This window comes from Agelaius phoeniceus, chromosome 15, assembly GCF_051311805.1.
Source record: "Agelaius phoeniceus isolate bAgePho1 chromosome 15, bAgePho1.hap1, whole genome shotgun sequence".
Lineage (NCBI taxonomy): Eukaryota > Metazoa > Chordata > Aves > Passeriformes > Icteridae > Agelaius > Agelaius phoeniceus.
The window spans coordinates 12,404,604-12,418,618 of record NC_135279.1 but is presented as its reverse complement, the minus strand read 5'-3'; positions in this window follow the sequence as shown (position 1 = coordinate 12,418,618).

The window sequence follows — 14,015 nt, the reverse complement described above, 5'->3', positions numbered from 1 at the left end:
CCCTCTTCCCTTCCTTGAATAAAGCTTTTTGTGCTTTGGTCCCTCATACATCCATCAAAATTAAAAATAATCAAGCCAGGATTTGTCACTGAGAAAGGATCTTCTCCTTTCTTCATTACAATCAAGCAACTGCTCGCCTCCGTGCCTTAATGGACTCGGCTGCCTTCGACACTGGTGGAAAAAGCCCTGCCTATCTTGTTTCAATCTTCTGTAAGTTCCTGGCTTCAATTTACTCACGGGGATGAATCTGACTTGGAATCCCCCTCCCCCAGTTCTTATCTATTTATCTTCCTTAAGAGAGAGAATTTTTTCTAGAGAACCGGTCCTTCAGCCCGAGTTGAGCAGTGCAACAGTGACATCCGATGGCTGCCTACATCAGGCTCCAAAAAGCTTTCCTGGCTTGGAGTGGCCTCCCCTACCTTGGTAAAGACAACTGATGATGACTGAATATGACCTGCCCTCAGTGCATTTTATCCATTTACCTCCACATTAAAACTACCTCAGCATTTTTGCCCAGGTTTCCAAAGCACCAGCAATTGTCTTCAGACGCATTAGACTCAGACTTACTGAGCTCTCCCTGCACTGCATGTTAGTGAGCACACTCAGGAGCAGGCAGGTGTGTGGGTGTTATAATTTCCTCATTCATGGCTTCAGGGGAGGCACAGGTGAGGCATTTTTTGTGGGGCACTGGAGCCTAATAGAAACACGGGGGTCAGGGTGTGGTGGTGTGCATGTACAGCAGTGTTCTGTATGCAAAGGGAGTGGAAATGTTATGGGGAGTGTTAAATACAGAATTTCTATTTAGTTCAAAGGAATCCAAAATCTATATTCCTTAGAGACCATTCAACTCCAAGGCTAACTGAGCAAACTAAACCTGAGCTTTCCATTGCCTCAAGTCTGAACCCTAATACCTGAAGTGAGGAATAGCTTCTATAGTTTAATGGCAATGGATTTAATTATGCAACTTTTATTATGTTTATCTAATGCTGCAATACAATGTGACAAGGGCTATACAAGTTTTATTATCCTTTCCCTTGCACTAAGAGGGCTCTATCCTGATGCTCCCCAGGATGGCTGGGGGCTCCACTGGCCTTACCACATAAACATGCCCTCACACTTTCTCTCTATGGACATTAATCTTGCAGTCTTAACTGAACAGTTTGGTAACTTAAGTACCAAAACCTTCCTCAACAAAAGACAAACCTGACACAACAGCCAAAGACATGCAGCCCAAATAAATTCCACTACATACAATCAGAGGGAGTACACAACACAAAACTGTAAGACAAAAGAACCAGTGACTATCCTGAGCCAGTGTTCTGTATCTGCAGACAACCAATACATTTTTAATTCAAAATATTTACTTCACATGCTCACATAAAGCACTTCAGAAATCATTCAAGACTGAGACCAAAAGGCCACAAGACAGGTACACTGTCTCACAGGTGGAGTCAAGGTGCAGCTCCAGACTTTGTTGTTCAGTCTCTGGTTGCACATGAAGTACTAAAACATGTGGCACCTTCTACTTCCATCCATTTCTATCATGAAAAATGTTAGTTGGATAAAGCTTTGTTATTAACTAATGCAGTAAGTGACTGATATTTTTTAAAGCCTGAAACATCTTCAGCTGAGCTGTGTTCTCCTCATAACTTGTGCCTATTGTGTTTGTAGGGAAAAATCATCAGGAACTGCCACTCTTCCCACAGACTATTAAGAGGACTGCAAGCCACATGCAAATATCCATTTTTAGTCTAAAGGTTTTCCCTTGTGTGCAGAATGCTTTCCAATTTACACAAAAACACTCCTTTCAAACTGAAAAAAAACCAAAACCCAAGCTGAAGCGAAGGAATTTTGCCATTTTCCTTTCTGCTTCCTATTCCCCCCTTTGTCTTATTTGTCTATTTTATTTGTTTCTTCCACTAATGAATCTTACTTTGCCCAAGTCTTATTGTCATTTTGTTGAAACTATTCAAAGTGCCTCAAGCTGCTAAACAGCTGGCAAAATACACAAACATTTAAGACTTTAGTCTGAATATTAAATCACAGTTCCTATGAGAGAACAATATGGTCCTTTCTGATTTAATACCTTCTTTTGAACTGTATGTCATTTTTGCTTTCAAATTAATCTGAGCATAGAAAACAGGTTGAATATATTTTTATTAGAAGACACTCCAAATATTTAGACAGTCATTTTAATCATGTTGTGGCAAAATTATTATGCTTGTCAGTCTGAAAACATACAATTTCCATATTTCCCTTGCATTAACTCTCTTTAACAAAGGATTATTAAAATCTTAAATGCTATTTACTCTTCTTTTCCCCTCCCTCTCTGGCATGCATACTTAAAAGAAGCCCTAATAAAATATTTGGGCTGCATTAAGAAACATCTGAATTGCAGTTACAATTCTAGTGTAGCCACAAACTTGTCATTAAAATGCATAGCACAGTGCTAGTGCAGCTGTATACAGCTTTTATTATTCAGACTGCTAAATAGATGAAACATATTTTAATTCAGTGTAAACTGTGCAACTAGAAACACAAGAGTTTGAGGCTTTTTTATTTCCTCAGGAGAAGCCCAGATCCTTGAGCTCAATAACTGCTCTTGGCCAAGGGCCAATCTAGATTTACTGCAGGAGTCCCTGTACTGCCTCTCCAGACACACATTTTGCAACACATGAAGAAGCTGGTGGGAAAGGCAAGCTTTCAGCCTCCACCACCTCTTTTTATTAACATGTACCTGTTAATCCTTTCAGGCTCTCACTCCATATTCCCCAGGTAGGACAGACTGGGGAATCAGCCCTGGTACCACAGGACTCACCCTACAAGGAGGTGCACCAGAGCACCAGGCCTCACTGCTGAGTTAGAGAACCAAAATGTCCCCAACTCTGCAGCTTTAGACACGTGCCACACCTTTTACTAGTGCCCTGAGGAGTCCATTCAGCTTAAACACTCTCCTGCAAAGACTGAGTCAATCTCTATCCTGACCAAACTCTAGCGGACCAGGGCATTAACAAGCTTTGATACAAACCTCATGTCTCAAGCAGGAATCTGTATTACTAGCTGCTAAGCATCAATTATTTATAATCACAGCCTGTGTAATCATCCTTTATTTTTATTTTGAATTTAATATATCAGGAGAACAATAAAGGAGAAGAAAAGCCCCAAAGCTCACACACAAATCTTCAGGAGTAAGTTCCTGAAATAAGAAGAGTCCTAGAGGTACAGTGGAAGAGACAGAAGCAGACAAAGAGTTTGGCAGATACATCCCTCTTTAAGTCAGTTGTGCTGCAGAAATGCAGCAGAAGAAAATAGTGCAGGCTCTAAAGGACAGTGAGTAGAGCCCATGAGCCAGATGAGCCATCAGTGGGAGAATTAAAGGATATAACCCTAAAAGGAAACAAGTCCTTTGCCAGATTTCAGCCCTCTGTAAGCTGAGCAACAAGGAATTTTCTGGCCCATTGTGCGCCCTTCTATTGAGGTGGCAGCAGAGTCTCATTATCTCCATGGGCTGTAAAAGTGCCTCTAATTAGCCAGTCACCAATGCTCTACCAGAGGGTATTTTGGAGTAGATATATTCTAATTGTCTCTGTTGGGTGTCTACAGCGATTCCATAGAAAACAACCTTCACACAGGGTACGCTCAGCTTGGAGGCATTCCTGTCTGCTCTTTCACTCATTCACAGCATTTTAAGCCTGGATGCCACATAAAGCTGAGATGGACGTGCTACGATTAAAGACAGAATAAAAATGAAATGAACCAATAGAGCAAGGTTAAAAATTGGAAGTAGCAACAGTTAATTAGTTCCATAGTTGAAAAGAGAGAAGCCATGGAGCCATGGTGCTTCTGCTCAAGAGGCTGGTGCTGCTATTAGACTATGCTATTAGAATGTTCCAGGAATGGATTTCTACATTTCTATTATTTAAAAAATAATGTGTATTTTACTATTGATTTCCAATAGATAAAGCTTCTGTATTTCCCAGTCTTCCCATAGCAATCTGTTGCTCCTCTGACATATACAAAGACAGTCAATACCTACTTCTCCCATACCACAAAAGAGGGCTCTGTAATGCAAAGTAAAAGAGAACATTCATTAGCTATGACAGAAAATTACTTGACTCACAGCCTTCATCCTCTTTTCCTCTGCTCTCTAAACCAGCCATAAACATTCAATTGACTTTTATCCCTTCCTTGTCATATTGGTGATACAGATGTCCACTTAAACACAACAGGCTTTCATTCTTTCACCTAGATCCAAAGGGCCCAGGTTTTCCTGTATCCCACACCTACAGGACTAAGGGAATGCATAAATGTCTTACTATTCATGTATATTTATGGAGAAAAACAAAAATATTGGTTACTCACAAAAGCCCTTATGCCACCCTACTTTCAGAATTTGTAATTTCCAAGGATCTTAGTAATAGGTTCTTGGGTAACACCTTTTAAAGTGCAAATTATTTTATGATTCACACATTTGAAGTAAAAAAAAAGAAAAAAAAAGTTAAGCTAAACAAAAAGTCATACATATATAACATAACATGTAAGTGATTCAGATTCCAGACATTTCACTTTAGATATGTTATCATCTGCCTGCTAACAGGATTATTAGTGCATCTGAGAAATTCATCAGCCTTTGTCTTTGCTGTTGTTTTTAAAGCAGACAGTGCTTCTCCAAGTACTGCCACTGGACCTCACTGGCCACCAAACAAACTCCAGTCTAGACCAGTTTGGGCTACAGCAGTTTTGGTCCCATGGCAGGTTCATTTCCAACCCCATCACTCTGAGCTAACTGGCCCCCAGGCAGATGTCAGCCACTTGTCCCACTAGAAAGTTTTCCCTCTGGTGAAAGAAATTTTACTTTTCTAAGTCTGCTTCATCATTCCTCTGTTCTATGATTATCACTCAAATTTTTTAGATAGGAGCAAAAATCACTGAATAACGCTGTCATGGCAGAGGCTCAAACTTGCACCAGTAACTTCATTATGTTTGTATTCATCTTAATATTGTGTCACATCCAAGAGTATTCCTATTTACAGCAGGATGGATATTCCAAAAAGCTTTCTCATTTTCCATGCAATTCACTTTTATTTGTTGACTGTTTATGAGAATATTTAATCCACTTTCTTTAAGTTTGAAGGTTACTGGAGTTGCCATTCACTCACATTTCACAGGCTCATGCATGACTTACACTTTGATCACAAATGCAAATCAGCAGCATATTTTCATGAATTTATTGCTTTTAATCAAAAATTAGGCTTTCATGTCTGGAGATTTATCTAGATACTTCATCACTTCAGTAAGGACACATCTTAACGAAAAATCACAGGACGCCGACAACACTGCTTGAAAAGTTACTATTTTGTCTGAACACAATGTTCTTCCATCCCTTCTCTAAATCAGATGTCTATATGTCTAACAATAAGAATATTTTTCAAAAATAGCACCCAAAACAATGTCTAAGTTCCCTTGAGCTCTAAGAAACATGTTTTGGTTGACTGAACAAATTACTTAATATAAAGCATACCATGATGGAGTTTTCTCTGCCTTTCACTCCTTTTAATCTTGCTGATATGTTATTTACGTTCTGTTCAATAAATAAAATCAAGATTAAAAAGTTGAGCTGCCTGAGGGCACTCTTTGCTAACAGAGATTTTCAACTGTACAGCTTGTTTTCAACTTTTTATAACATCCAGAGAGACATTTTCTTCTATAAGCTACTCTATATGATGTGTGTGTGTAATCAGTGAAATCCCCCAAAATTAATAACATTTTCTCTTCTATGTACCTGCCATCCACTTCTTGATTGTCCTCTGTGATCTGAATAAACACTCCACTCCAACAGCGCCTCACCAGCTCGCTGGGTGAGGATCAGGAGAGCAGAAATTCATGGTATGAACACAGAGAAACCCTCAAGGGTGATGAAGCAGTGTTTGAGAATTACAGAGCTGATGCATCTCACCAGTGGAGACAGGGAGCAGCCTCTGGAGATAAGTTGGGTTAGTTTGGGGGCCTATGTTGTGTATGGCCCCAAGCTGAGTGGGATTTGTTGCCAGACCAACAATCATCACTGTTTATTAGAGCCATTTTTCCTCAACCAGTGAAGTGAAAATGACAAGAAAATAAACAGTTGTCTGAGAACATAAGGGACCAGCAAGCAAACTAAAAAAAAAAAAAAAAAAAAAAAAGAACAGCCATTAAGCTTTCTTAACACAGCTGGAACTGGAACTGGCTTTGCTTCTGAATTGCTGCAGAAAGCAATGGAAAAGCCCAATTGAGAAAGAACTAGCTGTAGTAGCCAAATTACAAATGGCTTGGAAAGAGGCCTTTTAAGCTGACACATTCTTCAGCATCCTCTGAAGATTGATATAACAAATGGTGCACTTCCTTCCCAAACTGGGGGTTAAGTGTGCAAGAAGGACCTCATGCAGAAAGTTGTCCCTCAGGGTTTCTACCCACTTTCCCTCTTTTGCCTGGATTCTGCTGCTTCTCTCAGCATGCTGCAGTTCCCAACCCAGAGATCTGTCTTGTGCCATCCAGAACTTGTGCTGATCCTGTGGTATCCCTAAGCCCCAGGTCCCCATCCTCTTCCACTCCTTGTGCCTGAGAAGGACCAATCTGATTTTTATTTATGCCTCAACATATGCTATACCTGAGGTGAAGAGTTACTCTAGGGGCTGTACACATGCTGGCAGCCCTGTCCCCAGGGAGGCTTTGCCTGGCAGCTGATCAGGGGACAGAAAGTTTGCACGATGGGCTGCGAGCGAGTGCCCAGCTGCTGTTGGGGCACACAGCTGGATACCCAGGAAATCGGGCTGTGGGAGCAGCTTTAGCTCATCAAAGCACATAAATGCCACACAGCTCGAGTGTTAGCTTGGCCCTACTCCCCCCCTCCCCTTTTTCCCTCTGTGGTCCTGCTCCTTGCCTGGCTGTGCTCCCTGTCCCCGTCTGTCCTGCCGTGCTCCCCCGCTTGCCCCGGGGTGCCTTGCCACAATGAACCAGTGTTCCACTCTGGAGGGGTGGATCTGTCCCTGTCTTCTCTTTCTCTCTCTGGCTCTCCTTTTCCCCTCTCTGCTTTCTTTTCCATCCCCTTTCAGCAGGAACACTTAGCCTTCATCTGTAAACAGTTCTCGGATACAATGCTGCCACATTAGCACTTGATTTTCATCTGAGAATTCTACCAAAAAGCATCCTCCCCAATTCCCCTTATTTGCAGTGGGATGGGACAGTGCCACAGATGTACGTGAAGCTCAGGAAGCACATCTGAGACAAGGGCACAGCTACAGAAGGTGTTTTAGAATTGTCCTTTGTTGGTTCCTTCCTGACAGATACCACAAGACTGGCATTGTTTGCTTTCTGAGGCCAGAACTGCTCCTGACAATTAAACAGACACAATGTCCCCTGTCCTGGGCTAACAGGATCTTAGAGCAGCACCAGCACACCAAGAACGAGATCATGCAAACCATCTGCTCCTCTCCCTTTCTGGGAAAAGGGTTCCTTCCTATCATTTGTCTGTCTCATTCTTCCCTTTTCTTCTTTCCCTTCCCCATTAATGCAGTTACAAGAAGAAAGTTGTAACCATGATAATGCTGCACCTCAGGAAAATGGGAAATGGCACAGGATTACTTTTATTATACCTTGAAGTGTCCAAGGCTTAGGGACTGCAATGCTGATAAATAGCACTTCTAGCAATTCTGCTAGAGCTCATATGACATATTCTACTTAGCTCATTATGACATAATTGTACTCTTCCAGGTGCACTACTTAGCCTGCAACCATTCCAGAGAATTGCTAAAAATTAAAATAGAGAAATAATTTAAAAGCTCACCAGCTCATATAAAGGTTCTTAATTTAAAAAAATAGCACTAAACTCTACTTTCATTTGGGTGCTCCTCAGAAATAGAATCACCAACTGGCTGAGAACCCATTTACCTCCATAAATGTACAGAAAGAAACAAGTTGAAATTACTAGCAAATACTTTCTGAAAAAAATACATTTTACAGAGACATCCAACCTGTGAATTCCTGAGGATTTACTAAGAAGTTCTGACAAGTATATGAAATTCCACATTCTTGATCATATTTCTCAAAATACACAGCCCACAATCAAAACCTTGAAATCAAAATCCAGTTAATTCTGAGGTTTTCCTTTTTATGCATCATCACATTTTTCATCATAAGGAGAATTTCTTTAAAGAGTTTAAACTTGCATTAAAGAGTTCAAAATTGCATTTAGTCCCATAATGTCTAATAACTGACTTCCTTAAATGTTTCTTAACAATGAAGAACAAGGAAGCTTCTTGAGAAGAAAGAACAAAAGAAAGAAGCAGCAAATAAAAGTGATCAGCCACATGACTGTCTGGAAATGCATTAATTCATCTTTCTAGTTTTGAAACCAGATGACAATCACCTGCTGTTAGGCCAGCTAGGAACTGTGAGATTTTAAGAAGCATAACTCATTAATTCTTCTTAGTAATTACCTTCACAGAACTCTTCCAATGTTTCTCTGTGCCACACAGTCCAATAGCGCCCCTGTTTCTGAGGCACAGTCTGAACAGCCTGGTTCGGTTTTGCTCTGTAGATTTGAGTAGAAACTAATTGGGCTTGATAAGGGTCAGAAGGGCTGACCAGTCCCAGCTGTGAGTAGGACCAGCCCCCACATTTATCTGGGTTTGGTTTTGGGTTGTGATTTTACTTCTTGAGATTCTTTCTCCTTTAGCTCTGGTCAGCAGATCCCACCAGCACCCAGAGATGAGGCTTTCCCCACCACCTCCTGAGCCAGGCTCACAATGGGCTCCCAGGCTACTTTAAGTACCAGCAAACACATTTTTTTTCCTGGCTTCACAAAACATTTTTTTCCTATGAAGTAAAAGCAAAGGATCTATTTCTACAAAATCTATCACAGTTTTTCCCTTCTAGCTCCACACTCCAGGGCTGGCTTTGGGAGTGCTCCCTTGCAGGGTGGGGTCTCCCTCCACAGGCTCTTTTTGAGCTTTCCCAGGTCACACAGCACTTGTCTCCCTTGTCCCACAGTTACTTTCTTGCCACCCATTTCTTTTATGCTGTGCACATGAAGTGAGGCATCATTTAAATAGACCGCATTGGCCATCAACATGATTTCTTATTATTCATCCAGCAGGATGAAATTGTCATACCCCACACTGGTATCTAAATATTTCCTTCACATAATGACTGAATAGTCCTTGAAATTGTACCCATTATGCTTCCGACCCGCATTTGCCACCCGCAGTCATCATCTTTGTCCATCTGCACTCATCTTGGCTGTTCATCTTTGTCAAATTTACAGCAAACACTCTTGGAAGGAACAATGCACCCAGCACAGTTGTAAAGATGAGAAACCAAATGGGCGGTGGGGCTGGGGATGTCTCTAACAAAAGCCAGGTGTAGAAGTTATTAATTAACTGCAGAGATACAGCACAAATTACTCAAAGTACAATTTAAGGAATTGGCACAACTCATTTTCTTGATGCAGCTGAGAATTATATGCTCCTAGCTTTTCACTAAAGCACTACAGAACATAAAATTATTTAGGAAAGCGTGTTCATTAAATTCTACCACATCGTGAGAAGCAAGCCTTGACCAAAGTATTTAGAATAAAATATTCATATTTCAGATGATACAGGCAGTAAATTTTGACAGCATCCAATCTTAGGGACTGCAGTATCTATACTCAAGGCCCCAGAGTAGTTGTGTTAATTGTTTCTTTTTTAAAGCAGTGCTTAAAAAGAAAAGCTTTAATATGATCAGATGAAACTTAATGAAGGTGATTTAGCCTATAAAGTTAATCATCACTTTGGTGTCACTTTCAGAGGATTTGGAGAGCTCCCATTCTGAGGCAGGAATGCAAACTTCACAGAAAGGGGCACATCCGTGTTTCTCCACTATCAGCTCTGCAGATAAAGAAGAAGATGCAGTGTCTGATTCACAGGCACACAGCTTTTCCCAATTGCTTTATGATAAATATAATCTTCCTCTTCTTGGACTTATTTGTAGATAAGCCTCTATTCCACACACCTATCTGTGTGCTCTCCAGGCTCCCCAGTGTGTATTTCTGCACTTTCTAGAGCATCTTAAAGGAAGGCAGGTCTATTAAGCCCTCATCTGTGGGCCAGGCTTTCCCCTGCACTCTCCCACATTAAATCAGCCTGGGTGTTTCCAGTAAGTGCAGGGTGCATTCACTCACATCCCTGATTGCTCACGTCTGTCCCCCCTTATTCACCCTGCAGAGGATACAAGTGTTATGAAGGCCTCACACACAACTGCAGTAAGGACAAATGATTTCCCCCATTTTAAATTATCTTCCTGAAGTAAATGCAGCCTGGGGCTCCTTTAGGAGCCAAAAGGACTGTCCAGTGATTTCCATGCTATTTCACTTTTTTCCTAGCAACCAAAATCACCAGAGAGATCATGAGTGCAGAAATTACAATTAGAGTAGCTATATATTTTAAAACTGTTTTCTGCATCATGTCCAAAAGTAATTTCTTTTCATTACATTCATATTGGTAATAATAAAGAGAAGATAAGGTCTGGTGCCAAGGTAGATTATCTTGTTTCTGTAAGAGAGGAATTGGGCTTTGTGAATCCAGCTATTTGGTATCATACACATATGTGTTCACAATATTCTCCTCCTCCAGCCAAACAGGTCAGCATGAGGGGGCAGCAAACCCAGTATTGTGATTAATTAATTAGCAATGAACAGTAACTCTAAGGATTACACTTTAGTCACTGCATTCAGAACACACAAGGCAGTTCCTGCAAAGTGTTAGAACCCACAGTACCACACTGAGATTGGAAACTCAGTGCCATGTTTGAGCTTTCTCATGTTTCCTCTTCTTCTTGTGACATGTTTCCCACTGCTTTACTACCCAGTAAAATTAACCTGAAGAGAAACACAGAGGCACTTTCATCTACCAGATCCAGTTCAAAGCTGTCAGATCTCAGCTTTGAATTCTTTGCTTTTGCTCATTCACATTCCATCAATTGCCAGCAACTAAAAGTGGGGGTTTGTGTATCAAGTGGCTTTTACTTGTGAAATATATAACATTTTGATAAATACTATAATTTTAAGTGTTTTAAAGCCTGCTTTATACTGTTAATGAGGTCATACAATATAGAAATGGCAATTACAATTAATTTCTTTAGAGGTACTTTGCTTAGAAAATAAAATGCCTGCACAAATTTGCCAGTTAAAAATCAAAATTGTCCTATACTACATGTAAGCCTTTAGTACAAATAGAATTTCTGACAGATTTATGTTCAGGATAAAAATGTTACCTGTCAAAAACAACCATAAAAAATTAAATACCTGCTTAATGTGCAGCTTCAAGTATTGTGAATGTAGCATTCATTATCATAAACACAGTTGTATGATCTAATTATGTATTCTGTACTAAGTTTGTCAGATAACACTATTTGAAAATGGCACGACTAAATCAAATATGTTCTCCTTACCTAGTGAGTGTTAGTGAAATTGCACATAAAAAGGCTTCTTTGCAGTCAATTTTAAGATGCTGCAACTTTGTGACAGATTTTTTTTTTTTTATTTTAGGATTTTATCATCAGTCTACCAACTAATTTTACAGCCTTTTCCAACGTGAGAGTATCTTCATAGCCAAACACAAATAGATGAGTTGCTGTATGAATCATCAATCTTATTAATCTCACACTCACTGGCCAGGTGTGCCCATCTTTTCCCATGCTGTGAATCACAATTTAGACAAAGGCAAGGTAACTCTTTACAAAGCACTTAACTGAAATAAAGCAAGGCAAGAATCTGAAAGGTCCAGTTTGCTTGGGTTTGTCCTGGTTTGGGCTGGGATAGAGCTCATTTCCTTCCTGACAGCTGTGACAGTGCTGTGCTAAGGCACCAATGAGCAGGCTGGGGGTACACCAGGAGCTGAGAGGGGTCACAGCCTGGACAGGGACCCCAGCTGATGCCAGGGATAGTCCAGACCATGTGGCATCATGGTCACTAAATAAACTAGGGAGACACTGCTCAGAAATGGGCTGGGCATGCCCTCAGCAGGACAGGAGCAGTTGTGCTGTACATTGCTTGCTTTCTATATTCTGTTCATTTTTATTAATAATAATTATCATTATACCTTCCACTTCTGTCCCATTAAACTGTCTTCATCTCAAGATAAAGACAAAGTTTACAATTTTTTTACCCAATTCTGTTCCCTATCCCACTGGTGTGGGTGGGGTGCAAGCAAACAACCATGTGGTGTTGAGCTTCCTGTGAGTTTAAACCACCACAGATTCCAACATCACCATGACTTCAGGGGCAAAAGAAAGTGGTTTGTACCACACCTCTTAGACTATATAAAAATAGCTTGTCCTCTTAAACTGAAGTCAGAGGTAAGAAACTCTAAGTATAATTGTTTTCTCATTAACTAGAGAGGCAGAACCAGGACAAAATAAAGTAACTCACCTTTCAACATTACATATGAGTTTCACTTCAGTCATTCTAGTCCCTAATAATGGATCCTTGGGATGTCAAATAGGTCTGACTTTTGTTTTCCTCTCAAAAACCCTATGCCCTTGGCTGTTTCTCTCAGCAGCAGTGGAAAAGCACAACTTCTGCTGCCTCACCGTTCAGCTGGAGGCATTTTCTCTGCAATGATCCCTCCCCTGCCTCTCTCAGGTACAGATTTGCCCTCCCAGCCCTGTGACACAGTTCTTGTTCACCAGGTGCATTTTCAACTGTTCTTTAGAAATGAGCAGCTACACCTGCTGTCTGGGGTGGTCTGAATTTTCTACTCCTTCCATTGCTCCCTCCCTGCAAAGTCAGGTTTTGATCATTCCTTTGTTCTCTGGCTCCCAGCTTCTTTGCTGTCATTCTGAACATATTCTCACAGAGCCTCTTTGTACATGTGATGACGTCTGGCTGGAGCATCTCAATAGGATTGGAAAAACTGTGTTAATACAAGGAAATACCCTAATTATCATCATTTCCATGCCTGCTACTTGCAAAACTGATCCTGGGGTGACAGTCCCATTCTATTTGACACATATACACAAAATATTCAGCCAAAAGACCATCTCTGTAAAAGAGGCTGTAAAAATGGGTTCTGAAAAATCACTGTAGGTTCTTCTTGATTTAAAGGAAGATGTCTCATTTATTGAGACATCTGTATTCTGCTTTTCCCCCAATTTTTTAAACTTCTAAAAGCAAATTTATATCTATTTCATGAAAAACAGGGCAAAGAGTGATCTTCCTACATGCATAAAAAAGTAACCTAAGGCTGTAAAGGTACATAGAAGAAAATGGAGGAAACAGAGTGTACACACACACTTAAAAGTTATTCACATAAGAGCTAATATTTACTTCCAAATCTCAATTTTATTATGGCCATAGTAACACAAACCTAGGTGTAGATATCTATGATCTACAATCATCTGTGAATGGCTACTGCCCACAAAGCATAGTAATACAACTCTTCCAGTCAAAGGAAATGCTGGGCTTAAACATCTTCAGAAAACAAGTACCCAAATTTCATCTTAGTAATACAAAGCAAGGGCCTAAATTATTTTTACCTCAACATTTACCCTGCCATGATATTGTTCAAAGAGTGTGAAGAATTAAAAAAAACCAAAAAACGAAAAAAAAAAAAAAAAAAAGCACTTCAAAACTATTGAAAAATCAGAAACTCTCTTCATAATGTTGCAGCTAAACTATGAATTAAAATCATTCCATTATAATGCCACACAATTGGGGCCTACTGGGGAAATATTGGCACTCTACAAATTAGAGTTGTAATAATACAATTCTTGATTTCTAATACTTAAAATTTTCCCCATGGTGGTTATGCTAAGAATAATAATAATAATGTGCAATAATTGTAATTAATCTAATTAGTTCATTAAAATGATGATGGCTATTAACACTATAGGTCATAAATTAAAACAAGACCTTCTCTGAACATTAATAGAGATGAAATATGTTTTCCTCTGCACAATGGACAAGGCACCAGCTGCTTCTTTGGTGAAAAAAAATAGCA